We start from the raw sequence: 14,799 nt of genomic DNA, 5'->3' as shown, positions 1-14,799 counted from the left end.
AACTTGCTAAAAGAAGTCAAAGTATTGAAATGGCTTGATTCCACAATTTCTCCTTAGTATTTGCTCTCTATTCTAACTTTATAATTTCTAAAACAAGTCTAAGTATTCCTTAGGTTTATGTTGCAAATTGCCAGGCTCTGCATCGACCAAAATAAAGGAGAAAAAGAAGAATTCTGACAGAAAATTAGATCTCTGCCTCAAAGTAATTGTTTTGGAAAATTGATTTCAAGAGACTTGTAGATATGCAATTTTATTGCTATTATCCCGAAAGAAAGAGCATAACGGCACATTTAAGTTAACCTCAACTCTTAGTGGTTGGGGAGAGATACTCATGCATTTCCTTAGTGAAAAAAAGTAGAATGTGTTTTTTTAGTTTGCTTTGGTTTTTTTCTACTTCTCTCATGAGCCTCCAGCTTTAGCTAGTGGGTTTTCACCAACCAAATCTGGTTAGTTTCCAAGCTCAGAACAAGTCAGCCAGGTGTTTGTTTAATTATTTATGGAGATTATAGAACCATGCATCTGAAATATATAATCTTTGGTGGCTAATAACATTGTACAAAAATACTTACTAAACCTCAAACCACACTGATGCTAGCTAAGATCATAATCTAGCGGGAGAAATAAAAAAATGTTAACGTAGACATCATATTCCAAAATGGCAACAAGTAACTATATAAACCCTTAGAATTTACAGGCAGAAATATATAAATATTCTTATCTATTTGTCCTGCCTCCAATTTTTCCTATTATTGTTGCTGCTTGTGATGGAATGTGCATCTAGAGAAGGAGTCTGTGTATGGAGGAGGGAGGAAAGGGAATTCTTGGTAATCGCACTATGACTTCTCAGGGAGAAAGCAGCCTATTACAGAGAAAGGCCCAAAATAGGAAACTGCACAGTCCTGAAGTGGACATGGTGACTGAGTAACCATATCCTGAAATCTCTCAGGGTAAATCTGTAAGATTAGAAGATTATAGCTTTAGATTAGCAAGATTCTACCTATTAAATGTAACCCAGTAAAAAAAACTGGACTCAGTTGAAATTCACAGTGTTGTCCTTGGGTTGACTCTGTTTCACTTCTGGTTACCATTCTTCTCCAGCTTAGGTTTCTGATTGACTGCGCTGAAACATTGAATAATATTCCACAGTTGCCATTCCTATTTATTTCCCAGAATGTGAAGGAGATAATAACTTTCTTTAGATTAATGCATAATGCATGCAGATACATTTTGCTTACTTGAATTTAAGAAACTTTTCTCAAATAAAAGTGATTATTAATAATTAATCCTGTTGTATCATGGGTGAAAGAAACGCAGGAGATTCCGGTCAAGTAACTTCTTTATTTGGTTATATTGCAGACTGACCAATGGAAGCTGCGGCAGCTCCTTTTATAGCCGAGCTGTTCGCGGCTTCAGCCGCTGCTGGCTGATTCGAACTCTCCGCCACTATTGACCAACCAATCAGAGGTAAGTATCATAAACCTAACAGCCCTCCCCTCCTGGTTCGATCCACCCAATACTGAGTCTAACTAACTCATATAATCACGTAAGTAGGCAGGGCTTTTGAGGGTGCAACTGGACCTGCGCAGCTCAGTCACAGGTTGGTTTTTGAACTGTTCAGATGGATTTACTGTCTTTCCTGTTTCTTCCCTTGGAACCTCCTGGAACGTTCTGGTTGGGGCAGCCATTTTGTCTCCACTAGAGGTCGCCCTTTTGACTTCTGCAGGAATCTGTTCCTGCCTGGCTATGCTGCCCTGCTCTTGGGATTCGGGTATGTGCCTGCTTGTCTCATTCAGTGCTAGTTTTAAGTGTTGAGGTTGTGTCTTGCTAGTTGTTAGGGTCTGTCTTTGTTTGTTCTTGTTTGTGAGGGGTCTCCCCCTCCTCTCTGATTGTGTTTCACCTGATTGAGAGGTCTCCCCACTCCCCTCTGCTTACGTCTTGGCCACCCGTTGTCCCTCGGTCTCTGAGTTGATCTATGTACATTCTCCAACTTCACCCATCTGTTGTATCCACTCTGTAAGAGTGGAGCCCAGTTACTTGGGCCACTTTTGTGAGTATCCATAGGGGTTCCCCCATTAGATTTTTGGTGTAAACTGGGTCCCCTGTTTGAAATGTCCAGCATTTGCTGAACAAATTTATTGGTTTGTCTGGGTTATATATGAGGTGAAGTCTGTTAGCTTCCTTCCCATGAGTAACTCCTTGGGACTTTTATTAGTTTTTATGCAAGGCATTATGTGCTGTATACTTAACAGCTTGTCTATTTTGGCTTGTGTGTCCCTGGGCCCTAGCTTTTGGAGAGTTTCCTTGGTGTAGCGTATCATGCATTCTACTTGTCCATTCACAGACGGGTGCCCTGGTGCTGTTAAGGCATGCCTTATCCCGTTCTGTGCTAGGAACCCCTCAAATTCGGTGGCCATGAACTGGGGCCCATTGTTGGATACAATTATGTCCAGCAGGTTGTGTGTTGCAAATAGTTTTCTCAAATTTCTAATAATTGCCTCTGTTGTGGTGGACTGCATTATGCTGACTTCTAGCCATTTAGAATAAGTGTCCATTATTATTAAAAATGTGTGTCCCTTAACTAGTCCTGCGAAATCGATATGAACCCTAAACCAGGTTCCCCTGGGGGTTTCCCACTCGTGAGTGGGTGCTATGGGCGGTGAAGACTTGGATCCCTGGCAGGCCTTGCAGGGATGGACAAACAAACCCTATTTGTTTGTCCATCCCTGGCCACCACACATAGCTCCTTCCCAGGGATTTCATTTTTACTATCCCTGGGTGTCCCGCATGCAACATCCCCATTATGTCGTCCCTTAGGCTCTCTGGAATTATCACCTGGTCCCCCTACAGTACGCACCCTTTCAGTATGGATAGTTCTTTTTGCCTGAACCTCAATGATTTAGTCTCTTCGGCTGTTTCTGTCTTGGCCATCCCCTCACTACTCAGTTCAGTATTCGTGCCAGGGTTCTGTCCTTAATGGTTGCTCTTGCAATGTCTGTTGCAGTCAACGGGCATTCCTCCATAGTCTCAATCAGGAAAATGGATGTGGCTGGCACTGGGTCCTCATCCAGGTTTGGTAGGGGCATCGACTGAGTGCATCGGCATGGTCAATGTCTTTTCCGGGTCTGTAGATTAAGTTGTAATCGTAGGCGGCTAGGAACTCTGTCCATCATGTCATTCTGGGTGACAGGATATTCAGTGTTGCTCTATCTCCTGCAATGATTCCCAGTAAAGATTTGTGGACATCCAGAAGTATGTGACTGATGATTGCACCAACCCCAAAAAGTGATGTGTCGCAGGTTAGGATTAGGGGTAAGGTCTTCCTGTACTGGATTAGTACAGTCTGATGTGATTATCTTTTTTATTGTTTGGAATTCTGTTTCTTCCTTTTTCCCCCAGGCCCAGGCTGCCTTCTTGTCAAGGAGACCGTGGAGTCTGTTGCCTTCTGTGGTAAAAATATATTGTAAAAGTTAATGAGACCAAGGAAGGCTTGCAAGTCTGTTTTGTTTGTTGGCCTGGGGGCTTCTGTGATTGCTTCGTTTTTACTGTCTGTGGGGTGGATCCCTTTGCTGTCTATTAATTAGTCCAGGAATTCTATTTTGTCAGCTGCCAGTTGGCATTTTTCTTTTTTTTAGTCCCACCTCTTTGAATCGGCTTAGGATTTCCCTTAAGTGTTTTTGTAATTATTCCTTGTCCTCTGCTAATATGAGGACATGGTTGAAATAAGGGACCACCCCTTGTAATAGATGTTCCATGAGGCTCTGGAATAACCCCAGGGCAATGCTCACCTCAAATTGCAGGCGCTTACATTTGAAAGCCCCTCGGTGTGTTACGATTGTCTGAGCTTCTGCTGTCTCAGCGTCTACCAGTAATTGTTGGTAAGCTTGTGCGAGATCAAGCTTTGCGAAGATCTTCCCCTGCCCCAGGGAATGTAAAAGGTGTTGCACCACTGGGACAGGTAACAGACTCTGTTGTAGGGCGTGGTTCAGGGTGGTCTTGTAGTCTGCACAGATGCGCTGAATTGATTCAGGTTGGGTTGGCTCTCGGGTTGGCTTTCTCGGCTTCGTGGAAGTGTGCTCTCTTTATTTTCTGGTGCTGGGTTTGGATGCCCGGCAGGCCCTTGCAATGTGGCCTTGTTGCTTGCATTGTTAGCATATAGCGTCGCGGAAATGGAATTCTGATTGAGGGTGGTTTCCTTTGCATCCTGCACGCTGGAAATCTTTTCTCTTCCATTCTTGGCTTCTTTGGCACCTTTCTGATCAGAGTTGGTTCACTTCCTCCTCCTCATCTGATCCTGAATCAGACTCAAGGTCCTCATGGTGAATGGCTGCTGCGGCTTCTTTCTGTAGGGGTTGTGGTGTCTTATTCATTTTTCTCATGGCTGCGGCGTACTTCTGGAATGCTTCTATGGCTGATGCTTCTTCAATTGCCTCTTTTAGTGTTATTTTCGTTTTGTCAGGAGTCGGCTCTGTAGTGTCAGGTCCCTGAGTCCCAGGACTATGTGATCTCTCATTGCCTCATCCACGTTCAGAAATTCACAAGCCCTGGCAAGGCCCCTTTAGGCTCGCAATGAAATTGTTGATGCTCTCTCCATCCTTCTGGTCTCTCCAGTAGAAATCATGTCTCTTGATGAGACAGGACACGTATGGAGTGGAGTGAGTCCTCAGGATTCCCTCTAAGTCCGGCCAGGCCATCGTTTTTACATTGTTGGTACCAAGAGAGCTTTGGCCATTTTGAAAATGGTGGGGCCACAATGTGTGAGGAAGACAGCTCTCTTCCTTTGCTCTGAAATGTTCATCAGGTTGCCTCCTTCCAGGAACATATGGAATCAGTCGATGTACAATTCCCAATCCTCAGTTGTTGGATCGAACGGTGTGGGTGGCGTGTTGGTCCTGACCATTTTGGTTCTTGTCTGGTCTGTTGCCATGTGCTTGCTGGTCCCATTTGCTTCAGAATCCCACCTTTGTTGCCAGTGTTGTATCGTGAGAGAAATGCGGGAGACTCCGGTCAAGTAACTTCTTTATTTGGTTATATTGCAGACTGACTAATGGAAACTGCGGCAGCTCCTTTTATAGCTGAGCTGTTTGCGGCTTCAGCCATTGCCGGCTGATTCGAACATCCCACCATCGTTGACCAACCAATCAGAGGTAAGTATGCTAATACCTAACAAATCCTGGATCTATTAATAGAATAATATATTTAACACATTCTACACGAACAGCTTACATACTTTTTCCCCATTCAATTCTCTGTTCTTGAAAAGAACATGGTAATTACTGGATTAATATAGGAATATCTTATATTGTGATACTTCTAATGAGAACACCTTCCTGGGAGAATTCCATGGGGAGAATGTCTCAGCATAAATATGATCTTCTGAAGTGCTGAATACAAAATTCAAATAATAGGTAATAATATCTGGGCAATCTTGTCTAGATTAAAAAGCTAAGCAGAGTTTGGCCTGGCTAATAATTCAATAAGGGGCTTTGAGGAAATACAAGACAAGGAAAAAATTCTTCCAAAGAAGGTAACAGCAAGCAGCTCTTATAATGTCAAGTAAAGAATTCAGTTATGTCCATCAACAACTAGGAATCAAACTCAAATTGAAAGAGTATTTACTTTATATCAGAGTCTTGTTGGCACAGTGGTTAGAGTGCTTTTATTGCTGACTTTCGGCTGTTCAAATCCCACCAGGCTCAAGGTTGACTCAGCCTTCCATTCTTCCAAAGTGGGTAAAATGTAAACCGCTTAGAGAGGGCTGTAAAGCAGTATATAAGTCTAAGTGCTAATTGCTATTACCTTCATCACATTTCCCCGTTTTTATTTTATTTTTATCCTATCTTAATTACTTTATAAGTAACTCAAGGTGGCAAAGATATACCATACTCCTTCCTACTCTTATTTTCCCAACAAATACCCTAAGTATTGTGTTTCTAATAGAAAACCAATAAAACAATAAAAATAATAAATCACAAAAGACATAAAAATGTTCTGTTTTATCGAAGATAGAATAAAGACCAGAACATAAAGAACCTACATCAACCAATAATCTTCAAAAACTTCTCAATATGTGAACGCTTTCACTAATAACATTTGTACAAGGAAGCTGGCAAAACAAAGCATCATTTGCAAATTCCCCATCTCAATTTCCTTTGTTGTTGTTTTAATGATGAAATGAGCAGCAACTTGTCATGTTGAGCCATTCTAGTTAAATACCGATAACAAATTTCATTGCATTTAAACATCCATTTTAAGCTCATTTTGGGACAACCCCATTAATAAAATTAGGATAAATTCCTCATTGATATGGAGCTATGTAAATAACCATACTTAGTGGAAAATTTTTAAAAAGCCATCAGACTAAAAATGCATATTTATATGAATAAATGATCAGTGATGCAGGATCTTTGTGACAGATCTAATTCCTAGAAACAGGAATATGTTAGAAATTATCATAATGATCTAGAAATTCAATGCTCTTTTTCAAACAGACAGGAAGACATAGACAAGAGAGCTACATAAGGATCTCAACAAGAAGCTTTGACCTTTTTTTCTGGGAATGATTCTGAGTGTTGTCTTTTCTCAGCTTCATATATAAATAAGCACAGAACGGACAGTATGAAACTACAGTAAGAAGCCTTCTTAAGCATTTTCAGGGAAATAGAATTAACAGTGTTCTCTTGGGGAATTGTCTTTAAAAGAAGCAACCCTATATGGGGATTTCTTATGAGGTTAAGCTTAGTAAAAAGGTGAAGATGAGCTATTATTTCAGATTGACTCTTATCAGTCAAGTCCTGAACATGATCCTGAAGTTCATAAATTATTGTTTGGAACTTAAACTGAACTGGTTTCAGCATCTTGAAAACTGAAAATATTTGATCATCAGTTTATTCAGAGCATGAGCAAAATGAGGTTATGAAACTCTCTGCCACCAAATATTGCATTTGCTGCTAGCATAAATGTTTTTAAAGATGATTTGATAAAGTTAAATCAAAATGTTATTAAGTAGTGGTAGAGAAAATGAAGACGTTTCACATAATATTCCTATTGATTTTTCTTTAACATTAACGGTGGGATTCAAATGTTTTTACTAATGGTTCTGTGGGCGTGGCTTGATGGGCGTGGCAGGGGAAGGATGCTGTAAAATCTCCAGTCAGAGGTGGGATTTGCCCATTCTCCGAACTACTCAAAATTTCCGCTACCGGTTCTCCAGAACTGGTCAGAACCTCTGATAAAATGGAAAAACAAATTGCTGTAGAAATTCTTCCAAAGAAGAAAAGAACTTCAGAAAAACTGTTGGATTGTATTTTTACATTTATTTAATTAGAAGGTGACCAAGATACCCTATCTTATAGTGGTCAATTATCTCTGCAATGGTCAGCAGCTTCCTATCTTATTTGTCTGCCCATGACTCTGGTGCAATGTTTTTCAGCCTTGGCAACTTTAAGATCTGTGTGCTTCAACTCCCAGGATTCCCCACCCAACATGTTCATATGCTCTAGTGCAGGGCTGTCAAACTCCGGTCCATGGGCTGGATGCATTGCGCACTGGACACGCCTACGCCTGGTTTAGCAAAGGGGAAAAAAGTCCCGATATATGATACCACTGTGACAACATGAGTTTGACACCCTTGCTCTAGTGGAGTCTTCCTGAAGAATTTATGTGTTTTGCTTATCAGCCATTGCAGCAGCCTGATTTCTCTGGCTTCAAAAACAATACGTTTCTGAAATTGAGCTCTGAAGTGATAATAGAAGAAATCATTCTTGATTGGATAATACTCTGGGATATTGAGGAAACTTATTTATTAGATAAAATGTTCTTATGGTTACTATTTACCTGTGCATTAAAAGATAGGCAGGCAGGTAAACCATTAAAATGCACTATAAAGGATTAAAACAATAAATATGGATCTTAAATGAAAATTCAATTAAAATAAAACTGACCAGGAAGGACAGGGAGGGAGCAAAGTGCATACAGGGAGGGTGTGAGGTGTTACCTAATCCATCGTCTACCTCAAAAATGCCACACTCTCATTGGAGCCTCATGGTTGTTTGAAAAAGCTACATTTTTCAAGGCCTTTTGGGAGACCCGAAAGGTAAATTCAGAACTCCCCTTGCAGAGCATACTGCTCCAAAGTGTGAGAGCCACAATAGAAGAGGATCTTTTCTGACTTTTACCATTCAAAATTCCATGGCTGATAGGGTCTGCGGAATGCATCAGTGCTGAATTTTTGCTGCTTCAGTGGAGAATTGCTTTGGTTTTTCAGCTTCAGCTACAGGATATGAAAAGGTCCATCTGTCCTTTATAGATCCCTTTAGATCTCTGGAAGAACTTGCATTTAATAGTAGTGTAGGAAAGCTTTTCCTGATTCATTTCAAAAATGAATTTATATACCCCTTTCCCCCCATGACAGTATATGTGTTCATTGCATTATGAGGAGGTGTTTTTTTTTACACCTTCTCTTGTTTTTCTGTTTTTGTTTGTCTTCAAAATGCAATAATCTGGAGATGTGCTCCTCAACACGTATCTATAATCCCAACTAAGAATATCAGAGAAGTAAAACAGAAATCTGAATCTTGCATTCCTATTCAATCAATAGCCTGCTGTTGTTAGGTAGTGGAAGACCATGGGAAGGAAACGGCTACAGTCACCTGCAAGATTCTTGAGTCATTCAGACCTCTCTTCTGCATTAAAACCAGCAACACATTCTCTGTAGGATGATGGCACAGCAGCAAATTCCTGTTGGAGACTCACTCTAGTTTCCTACAAGTGATAGTTATGAACAGGAAAGATTATGGGCATGTGAATGTGTTTCCAAGTAACCAATTTATGTCATTTTCTATCACAAAGACCTCAACAAAGCTAGGAAGAATGATTAATTCATGACAGGAGAGAGGAGAAAACAGGCTAGAACAGTGGACAGAAGCAGATAGAAATTGTATAGGAGCAAAGCAAAGCAAAGCAAAGCAAAGCAAAAGCAAAAGCATCTAAGTAAGAACAACAGGAAATGTACAGAATGGGGGAAATTTGGCTCAAGACCTGTGACGAGAACTTGGGGGTACTAATAAATCACAGGCTCAACATGCTCCAGTAACGTAATGCAGCTGCAAAAAAGGTCAGTGACATCTAAAGGAGCATCAAGGTGGCTGTAGAGCCCAGATTGCAAGAAGTAATTATTCTGCTCTACTCAGCCATATTCATGCCTCACCTGGAGTATTGCATTCAGTCATGCCTATCACACTTAAGTCAGTGAGAGCTGTCAGTCAGGTTGCCATGTGAAATGGTTTCTTCCCCTTTATTGGAAGTTTTCAAACAGAGGCTGGATTGTCTCCTGTCAGGTATGGTATAGTGAATCCAGCAGGAAGTTAGACTTGTGACCTCTTTAAACTGTATGATTTTATGAATTCAGAAATACTGTGACACAGTGAAATGTTAATAGAATTTTTTTTTTGGTAAGAGGTTCTACTTGTTACTTTCCCCTTTTGTTGTTAGCATCCTTTTCTTAACTATTTTTGTTCTTTCAAATTGAAAGAATAAAAGCAAGAGGAACTCTGGGAGAGTTCCACAGGATCACCTTGTCTTACTATGGCTTTTTAAACTTCTGTCGCTCCCTTCTTGGTGCCTTACAAACCCACTTCTCTTCTTTCCAGAGTCTCCTTACTGCATCTCCTCTTGTCTTCCTCCTCTAATATAAATCCCTCCACAGAGTAAGTATCAGAGCTTTCAAATGTCAACTGTCAGAGCTTTCCATAGAAATTTCATGTTCTCCATGCAAATTGTTAAAAGCAAACAACAAAAAAGAGCACCCAGCTTCATAAAGGTTCTGGAGTTTGGGATTCAGCTTACTATACATACAGCTTTATCCTATCATCCTAACATCCTATCCTAGGCACCATGGCAGAATCATCTGCAGTCATTTTTTTCATAGTAACAACTCAAGTTAATTACCTTGAGAATTATGTAATAATTCACACCCAAAAGGAACAGAGTGGTATGAAACTCATCTATCTAGTCAGATACTTCAGCAGTAGAAAGCTAAAATATTTTTCATGTAACTTCTTATAAAAGAGAGTATAATAAAACCTAGCTATTGTTTCGATTCCCTTTGTTTCTCACATGAATTAACACTCTGACAAATGCATCTTTTCTTTTATGTACACTGAAAGCATTTGCACCAAGACAATTCCTTGTGTGTCCAATCACCCTTGGCCAATAAAGAATTCTATTCTATTCTATTCTATTCTATTCTATTCTATTCTATTCTATTCTATTCTATTCTATTCTATGAATAAACAGCTTTATCCATATGAGTTTTGGAGTATTTATCATTTTAAAACCTGGATGGAAGAATGTTATATCTGGTCCCCAAGCATTCTCTTGGCAGCTTTACAGTTTATTTTTGCATTAGCTTGTCAGCCTCCTTTGAAAGACTCATAAGTAAAACCCTCTGGACATCTTCCATCCTTTGTCTCATGACCACTTTCCAGAAATGTTGTTCTAAGGCTTTCAAAATGGCATAAAAGTACATAGATTGATTTACAGATTGCTGTATGTAGCTAAATGAATTGTATATATTTCAAAGAAAGGGAAATATTGTCCATCTGTGATGGTGGTTTTAACTCTTTGTGCTTGTCAATCAATGATTGTTTACTGCTACCCATCCATAATTATCTCACCACTACACCTCAGCATATACAGATAATAGAAGTAAATGCATATTTCTGGGAAAAATAGTCATAAATTACGGTCAAGTGACCATGATACACTGCCAGAAATGCAGGCCAGTTTTTCAGTGCCCAAAATGCACTCATGGGACTGCAAGGGGAACAGATACCATAACTCTGAAATAAGTTCTTAAGTCCCATTTTTTTTTACTTTTAATGGCCACTAAGGGGGTGGTTATAAATCAAAGACTACTTGTATCCTCATTTTGATTATCAGGGGAAAATATAGAGAAGGATACAAAAATACAAGGCTGCATATTGAGCAATAGGGCATCATTTGGTAGTAAAACTAAGACATTCTGGTAGCACAGTAAGTGATTGTCCAAAAATCCTCATGTGTATTTGAGTGAATAGAAGCACCAAATATTAAGATGCAGAGAGATATAGCTTTAGCACACCTGGAACAATCCTGATTGAGGAAGGATGATTTAATTCAAGCAGATTCTTTCATAGTCAAGGGTATACACTATTAATTGCTATTATTTTTGTTCTCTGTGGTAGTCATCAGATGTTCTTGGCACTTCAGCTTTCTGTTAGACTAATCTTGTTGAACATTTTTTCTCCCATGAGCTGTTCAGAGCATCCAGAAGTGGGAGGTGCTTCAGTCTCTTCTGGAAAGGCTGGGCTTAAAACTCCGGGACGCTCCTCCTCCTCCATAGGACACCTCCCCAGCATCCCCAAGTTTTAGCTCAGCCTTCGTGGTAACAGGTTGTGCACTCCCTGACTGGAACGGTTTTCTGATTCAGCTAGTCAAAATTCAGGTTTGCTCTTGGGTTAATTTGGCTTGTAAATTTTTCCCCAATTAATTTGGCGATTTCAAGGCTTGTGGCTCTATTAGATCATCCCCCTGATCAGTTTGAGAGCAGTTCTTTGTGGCTGGCAGAGCCTGCCACTCTGCAGGCAGCCTGAGACGGCTGCTTCAGGCAATTAGCTTATCTAATCCCCTGATTGTCTTATCTCTGCGATCTTGGCAGCCGCGGCTCACTTTTCCTTGCCATTTTGACTGACAGGATCATTTATTTGACAATTTAGAGAGTCAGCAGCAGCGGCTCGTTAAACTGCTCAGGCAATTAACATAGGAGATTCTGCCTTCCCGCCATTTTCAATGGCTAGCTTCAAGTTTGCGCCTAAATATCACAGGCGCCATATCCCCACTGGTTTCCCTTCTTGGGGACCATGGCAGGTACCTTCCCACTCCACTTTCCTGGCATTATTTCTCTTTTATCTTGTTGGCGTTGGATAAGCAGGCTACTCCTTAAACAGGAATTTTTTTCTTTTTGCAATTGCTTTTGGATCATTACATTGGAGTGAAGCCGCAAGTGCCATTTCAAACAGCAGAATGTTTTTGACAGGAAAGGATCCATCCAGGCCCTGTATAGCTCGTTTCCCTTGTTGGGGACCAGGGATCCAGAATATTTCTGGCTTGGAGCGCTTGGGGGTTTCCCTTGTTGGGGACCCTTAGATACTGTTTCCGATATACACAGTTTTACATGTAGATAGAGGTACATATATGTATATGTGTGTGTGTGTGTGTGTGTGTGTGTGTGTGTTTTTCTTAAGTTTCCATGGTACTTACATGTATGTTATTCAGCTTTGTTGGGTATTTTCCCACATCATTGTAGTTGTGCTTTTAAAGTTGCAGCAAGCGTTTCAGCAGAATCTCATCTGCCATCATCAGGCTTCTGTATTGTGTTCATCTGTTAGTCAGATGAACACAATACAGAAGCCTGATGATGGCAGATGAGATTCTCCAAAACGCTGCTACAACTTTAAAAGCACAACTACAATGACGTGGAAAATACCCGAACAAAGCTGAATTACATACATACATACATACGTGTGTGTGTGTGTGTGTGTGTATTTGTGTGTGTATATAGATATATATATAGAGAGAGACTTACACTCCTGGAGAAGTGTTCTACTTTCAACTACAGGGGTAGGCATCACCCCTAAGTTCTACTACTACTACTACTACTAATAATAATTTTTTAAAAAATTAAAGTTAGAGGCACGAGAATCAGTCCTCCACAATGGAAGGTGACAACGTCTTCCGCTCCAAGACAAATAAGTCCCGAGATAAGTCAGTGGGTCCCAAAAAGGCCTCTACGGCAGCGGATAAGGATGCCCATTGATGGCACCAAGCCTTGGAAAGGCAGTTGCAGAAACGGGCCAGGGAGGCAGACAAGTTGGCTATGACACAACAATCGAATCAGGGCCCAAGTACATTGTTGGGGCCCTTGGACTTATCCACCCAGCCCAGACAGGCTATTTCTGGACAGCCTCCCATAGGCATATCTCCTCCAATGAGTACTGCCTGGCGAATCCCAGAGGCAACCTACGGCCGCCAGTTTAAGACAGGAGGAGGGATTACCTGAGACTATTGCCATTGAAATGAGGCACTGGATGGAGATGGCCATACAAAAGGACATTGCGGCTGGAGTTCAGCAATCCATCCAGACAGACACTTTTCGGATACTTCGGAAGCGGTATCCCTGTCTGCTTGATCCTTTGTGCATATGGGACATCATCAAACTCAGGTATTCCCCAATATTCCTGACATACCAGTCCAGGGTGTTTGGAAGGAGGTGGAATTAGATGACCAGGATGTTCCCATGGAGGTGGGGTCGATCCATCAGATAGACTTGGGGTTGTCAGAGGCTGACCCACTAGAACGAGGAATTTCAGATGACGAAGGCCTCATTCTGGACCAACCTACCTTTTCTGGCCTTTTTCGTCCCCACCTCTTTAAATCTTTACTGTTCAAAGCAAAGAACACTGCTAAACTAGGCACATCAAGCCCTCATCCATTGTCAACATTGTCACAGGACGAATCCGAGGATCTAATATTCTCACAACTGGCCAATGAGGCAGAAACTATTCCTGTCCCTTGTATGTTTGCTGAATTAGTACAAAATCAATGGGCATCAGCAGCATCCTACCCAGCCCCAACAGGATATGATAAACAATATTATAATTTGACACCAGATTTTTCAAATTTTCTCAAAACACTGGAGGTGGATGAGCCCATTGTGGCACTGGCCTCTTCTTCAACCTTTCCCAATGAGGCCGAGGAAGCCCTGAGACCGGAGGAAAAGAGAGCAGCGTTGGCACTCCGTAGGGCACATGTTTCTGATGCTTGGGCCATTAGGGCAGCTACAGCTGCATCCTTTTTTACACGGTCCTCCCTATGATTGCTCTTCCACTTGAGGGATATATTGCCGGCGTCAAATGTCAGAGCCCACCAGGACATTGCTAAGATTATTGCAACAGCAGAATTCTCCACCAACGCCACATTTAATGCAGTCAAATTCTCATCTAGAGCCATAGCATCTTACGTATCAGCACGGAGACTGCTATGGCTCAGATATTGGCAGGCAAATACCAAGCATAAATGTAAGCTGGCATCAACCCCAATATTGGGAGATAAATTATTTGGCAGTGTGTTGGAGCCCCTGCTTATTAAGAATAGAAACAAGAAAAAAGTGCTTCCCCCTCTTTTTTCAGAGGTCTGAAAACAGAATGCCCCAGTCATTTCGAAGGGGTTCCTTTTGGCCCTACTATCAAGGCCCATACGTTCCCAGATCGCAGAGAACACCAGGCTACAGGCCCAGTTTTAGACAGGATAGGTCGGAATCTTCCGATAGAGGTCAGAGGGGAGGCCAAAACAGAAGAAAACCCAGAGGTACCGGAGGCCAATTTTTTTGTCACCCCAAGTGAGTCCTTGACAGCAGCTCCCATTGGAGGGCGGCTAAAATTGTTTGCTGATCAATGGGACAGCTCCACCTCTGATGCATGGGTCAGGGGGACTGTTAGGTTTGGTTTGGCATTAGAGTTTCAATCCTCCCCTCCCCAAACTTTTTCATTAGGAGCCCTAGGTCCACGGACCCCATGAAGAGAGCATTGATGCAGGAGGCTATCAATCATCTTCTGCATATTCGGGCCATTAGAGAGGTCCCATCTGAACAATGGGGTCAAGGCTGTTACTCTCTATTGTTTGTGGTCCCAAAGAGTTCGGGGAGCTGGAGGGCAATTCTGGACCTCAAACATCTGAACAGATCATTGGTTTATCGAAAATTCA

General features: G+C 41.4%; 1 long non-coding RNA gene across 1 annotated transcript; it reads left to right on the top strand.

Annotated features, from left to right (window-relative positions):
• The first annotated feature begins 1,354 nt into the window (after positions 1-1,354).
• LOC148123955 (uncharacterized) lies at positions 1,355-5,138 on the top strand. Its single transcript, XR_015739922.1, has 3 exons — positions 1,355-1,464; positions 1,682-1,768; positions 5,037-5,138. It is a non-coding gene; the product is annotated as an uncharacterized LOC148123955 (long non-coding RNA).
• Positions 5,139-14,799: the final 9,661 nt, after the last annotated feature.

Source organism: Pseudonaja textilis, chromosome Z (assembly GCF_049901715.1).
Source record: "Pseudonaja textilis isolate UNSWEBS1 chromosome Z, rPseTex1.2, whole genome shotgun sequence".
NCBI lineage: Eukaryota > Metazoa > Chordata > Lepidosauria > Squamata > Elapidae > Pseudonaja > Pseudonaja textilis.
This window is presented reverse-complemented; position numbering and strand designations above follow the sequence as displayed.